Source organism: Ricinus communis, chromosome 6, assembly GCF_019578655.1.
Source record: "Ricinus communis isolate WT05 ecotype wild-type chromosome 6, ASM1957865v1, whole genome shotgun sequence".
NCBI classification, from domain to species: Eukaryota; Viridiplantae; Streptophyta; class Magnoliopsida; order Malpighiales; family Euphorbiaceae; genus Ricinus; species Ricinus communis.
In genome coordinates this window covers 1,140,943-1,146,014 of record NC_063261.1, presented here as the reverse complement: position 1 = coordinate 1,146,014, position 5,072 = coordinate 1,140,943, and the positions used below count along the sequence as shown (strand labels likewise).

At 40.5% G+C, this 5,072-nt stretch overlaps 1 non-coding gene across 1 annotated transcript; it reads right to left on the bottom strand.

Annotated features, from left to right (window-relative positions):
- Positions 1 to 4,310: 4,310 nt before the first annotated feature.
- Positions 4,311 to 4,417, bottom strand: LOC112534459. Its single transcript, XR_003078745.2, has one exon. It is a non-coding gene; the product is annotated as a small nucleolar RNA R71 (small nucleolar RNA).
- Positions 4,418 to 5,072: the final 655 nt, after the last annotated feature.

Here is a 5,072-nt window from a genome sequence, read left to right as displayed (position 1 = left end):
ACTCACTCCTATAGTTTTCTCTAGAATCTATTTCAAACCCCTATTAGTATCCTCCACTTGCCCATTAGTTTGTGGGTGATAGGGTGTAGAAAACCTCTGTGATACACCGTAGCATTTAAGCGCCTTTTCTAACTGGGCATTAGAAGAATGAGTCCCCCTATCACTAATAAGAGCCCTAGGTGTTTCGAACCTAGTAAATAGTCTTTTGAGGAATCTCGTAACTACCCTAGCATCATTAATGGGAAAAGCTTGCGCTTCTGGCCACTTAGAAAAGTACTCAATAGCAACCAAAATGTATTGATTACCATAGGAAGAAGGAAAGGGTCTCATGAAATTGATGCCCCAAACATCAAAAATCTCAATAGCTTGAATGCTCGTTTTGGGCATCTCATCACGAGCAGAGTTGTTACCTAATCTTTGGCATGCATCACATACCTGAACAAATGCTCTAGCATCTCTAAAGATCGTTGGTCAGTAGAATCTAGAATCTAGCACCTTCCTAGCTGTGTGATTTGCAGCTTGATGACCTCCCATTGGTCCTTCATGGCAATGCCTCAAAATCTGGAGGATCTCCCCCCCATATACACATTGCCGAATAACCTAATATGCACAAACTCTGAACAAGAAAGGGTCCTTCCAAATGTAGTATTTCAATTCAGAAAAGAATTTCTTCTTTTGTTGAAATGTCATACCCTTCAGAAGCACTTTAGCAATTGGATAGTTTACAAAATCAGAAGACCAAGGGATATCAGAACTAACTTCAACTGAGCATAAGAACTCATCCTGAAAATTGTCATCAAGTGCCTCCAAAGTCAGGTTTTCTAGCCTAGAAAGGTGGTTTACTGCCAAGTTCTCAACACTTTTCTTATCCTTGATCTCAATATCGAACTCCTGCAATAACAAAATCCAATGAATGAGTCTAGGCTTTGCATCATTCTTATTGAACAAGTACCTGAGTGCAAAATAGTCCATGTAGACCATTGTCTTTGATAGCACCAAATAAGATCTGAACTTGCCAAATGCAAAAAACAACAGCTAGAAGCTCTTTTTCAGTGGTGGTGTAGTGCTCTTGGGCATTAGTCAATGTCTTGCTAGCATAATAGATTGGTTGGACCTCTTATCTCTCCTCTATCTTAAAACAGCTCTAACTACAAAATCACTAGCATCGCATATAAGCTCAAAATGCTAGCTCCCAATTAGGTGAAACTATAATTGGCGTTGTGGTTAGTGTCTCCTTCAGCAACTCAAAAGCCTACAAACAATCATCAGAAAATACAAAAGGTGCATCCTCTACAAAGCAATTGAGTTAAAGGTCTAGCAATCTTAGAGAAGTCCTTAATAAACCTTCTATAGAAACCTGCATGACCTAAGAAGCTCCTACAACCTTAACTGAACTAGGTGGGGGTAATTTAGCAATAGTGTCCACCTTGGCCCTATCGACCTCCATCCCCTCCTGTGAAATTTTATGCCCCAAAATTATACCTTCCCTAACCATAAAATGACACTTTTCCCAATTAAGAACTAGGTTAGCATCCACACAATGCTCATAAAAATGCAGCAGTGAGTGAAGTAGTTACCAGATACATAAAAATTATTCATAAAGACCCCCATGGACTCCTCAATCATGTCGTGGAAGATCGCCATCATACACCTCTAAAAAGTCGCAGGTGCATCGCAAAATCTGAATGGCATCCTCCTATAAGCAAACGTACCATACAGGCAAGTAAAGGTTGTCTTCTCTTGGTCCTCAAGTGCAATGGGAATCTGGAAGTAACCTGAAAAACCATCTAGAAAATAGTAAAACATACGTCTAGACAACCTTTCCAACATTTGGTTAATAAAAGGAAGGGGAAAATGGTCCTTTCGAGTGGCATCATTTAGTCTCCTGTAATCTATGTACACTCGAAAACTCATTACCGTTCTAGTTGATATAAGCTCATCCTTCTCATTTTTAACATAGTCATACCTTCCTTCTTGGGAACCACCTGTAGAGGACTAACCTAGGAACTATTAGAGATAGGGTAAATCAAACATGCATCAAGAAGTTTAATCACCTCCTTTTTAACTACTTCCTTCATGTTCAGGTTCAGTCTGCTCTGTGGTTGCACCAATAGCTTGTAACTATCCTTCACAAGGATCTTGTGCGAGCCATAGCTAGGACTAATCCAAGGAATGTCAGTAATTTTCCAAGCAAACACCTTCTAGTACTTCCTAAGAGCGGCCAAAGTCATCTCCCTCTCCTCGGGTGTCAAGTCCGCTGCTAGAATGACAGGCAACTTAAGTGTTGCATTCCATACATGTTTTTATGCTTCATTTATCCATGTTTATGCATGTATTGGAGTCATTTTTATGCTAGATTCACCACACTGGGTATCTATTTGTGTTTTCAGGTTATTTGGATTCCCAGCATCATTTCTGGAGAAAAACAGAAGGACTTCAAGGCCTAAACAAGACTTCCGAGTGGATTTCAGGCCATGGCACGGCCCGTGGCATGGCCTATGCTCAAGGGAGGGCAACATAGTCATTTTTCTAGGAGTACTGTGTTTTTTAAGGCTAGTGCATGGCTTGTGCATCAAGCACGGGCCGTGCATGCATTTCCTATATATATGAGTCAGTTTTGAGAAAGGGTTCGATTCGATTCTCGAGACTCTTTGCCAGTGACCTTACCTTTCAGACTTCTTGGTGACCGACCTTGGGAGACCATTTTCACATATTGAAAGACGGATTAGAGGAGATTCAAGCTTGTTTGAGAGATCGAGGAGATGGATTCTGAAGCATTCAATCTGATTTTGGCGCTGTCCACTTTGATTCGAGAGAAGGGTGTACATGTTCCAACTTCATTTCTATTTTTGTTCTCTTCTAGTTATGTTTTTTATGTGTATGAGTAGCTAGAGCTGACGAACCCATTGGGGTTCCTATTGTTGATGAATTATTTTTTATTTGTTTTGATTATTAGATTACCAATTTGTAATCCTTCTTGCTTTTCAGTAATAAAAGTTTGCTTCATTTTACTTGAGACATTAAGTTGAATGTTGCTTGGATTGTTTAATTGGTATTGAGAAATTCGTTAAACAATTGGAACTTGATTATGTAAGAACTGGTTAATAACACTTAGAGATAAGGTTAATTGGCTAGCCGAATTAAGGATAAACAACTCTTAATAAACTTGAATCAAATCTTAATGTTGTTTTGAGATTAAATGTTAGGCAGAGATTCCAGCATTTAGTTTCCAGAGTTAGGAACTCGGTGAGCTCGAGAGAGGATCCGAGTTCATTCTAGGATTCAGACACGAGTAATCAAGATAATCACCTTTAGTAATTCCATCGCAAATAGGTCCTCTTTGGGTTTGCTTTCTTCCTGTGTTTGCTTCATTATCTTTTCAGTTTGTTTGGCATTTTACTTTTGCATTTCATCATTTCTAGTTTACAATTTAGTTGACCTTTCACTATTTGCTTAAGGTTAGATAACACTTAGTACAGTAGTAGCTTTAGGTTCACCCGTTCCCTAGGGGATACGACCTTGATACTCACCATTAGTGCTAGACTATATCAGTAGGTTCACTGCCTTAGGTATAGTTGCATCAGTAGCCCATAAAGTATTTGGCGTCGTTGCTAAGGACTTTGCAACGGTGAACTAAAGTGAATTGTTCCTGTGTTAATTTAGCCACTATTCTTTCATTCTTTGTTTTCTGTATATTTTATTCTTTTTATTTTTATTTCATTTATTCATTATTCTTTCCTTGTTGGTTGTGATGTCCATTTTAGGTAGTTTATGACCACGAGCTCTAGCTCTGATCTTGTAGAGCCTTTGTCTGATCCAAAGTAATCCCTCAGACTTTTAAGGAAGCGTATGCAATCAGTAGAGGAGGAGATTGAGGCTGAGATACCTATTGATAGACTAGTAGGGATGGAGAATCACAATGGAAATGCTGCAGCAGAAGCAACAAAACGATGTACGAGTTTGCTAGACCATCATTGGTTGGGATATAGACGAGTATACTCAGACCGCCGGTGGCAGCTAACAACTTCAAAATCAAGCCAAATGTGATTCAGATGGTTCAGAATAGTGTTTAGTTTGGAGGGTTGCCGAGCGAGGATCCTAACGTTCACACTGCTAACTTCTTGGACATATGTGATACCTTCAAGATAAATGGAACTATTGATGATGCCATTCGGCTGAGGTTGTTTCCATTTTCTTTGAGGGATAGAGCAAAGAGATTGCTGCAGTCCCTTCCACCGAACACTATCACTACTTAGAATTCCTTGGCTGGGAAATTTCTTTACAAGTACTTTCCTCCAGTTAAGACTGCTATATTGAGGAATGACATTTCTTCTTTTATGTAGATGGACGACGAGAGCATATATGATGCCTGGGAGAGGTATAAGGACTTGTTGAGATGTTGTCCACACCACGATCTACTAGTCTGGATGCAGGTTTAGAAATTTTATAGTGGTTTGAACCTTGCTACTAGATAGATGGTTGATGCAGCAGGAGGAGGGGCGCTGAACAGTAAGACGCCCGAGCAGGCTTAAAACTTGATCAAGGAGATGGCCATGAACAATTATCAGTGGTAGTCTTCTAGGAGCCGACCAGTGAGGCAGGGAGTGGTCAATCAGTTAGATTCTACATCCTTGGCAGCTCAGGAAGAGCTATTGGCTAAGAAGATCGACTAGCTTCAAATGCCAGCCTATGCAGCTTAGAGCAGCTGTGAGTTTTGCGGTGGCCTGCATTTCAGTGTGAACTGTAATACGGGAGGTTTGTTTGCTAGTACTTATGTTCCTTCTTCCTCTTTTGTTTTATCCACTGACCTTGAGCAGGTAGATTATATGGGTAATGGCCCGAAGCAGCAAAGGAACCCGTACAACAACACTTACAACCTAGGGTGGCATAATCATCCAAACTTCGGTCGGAGAAATAACAATGCCCAAGGTCCACCAGGCTTTCAGAGATTGCATCAGCAGCCACCACAGCAGCAGCAGCAGGCTAGACCATCATAGCTTCCTCCACCAGCCGAGAAGAAATCTAACTTGGAGGAGCTGATGATGAAGTTTGTCACGTCTACTGAGATAAGG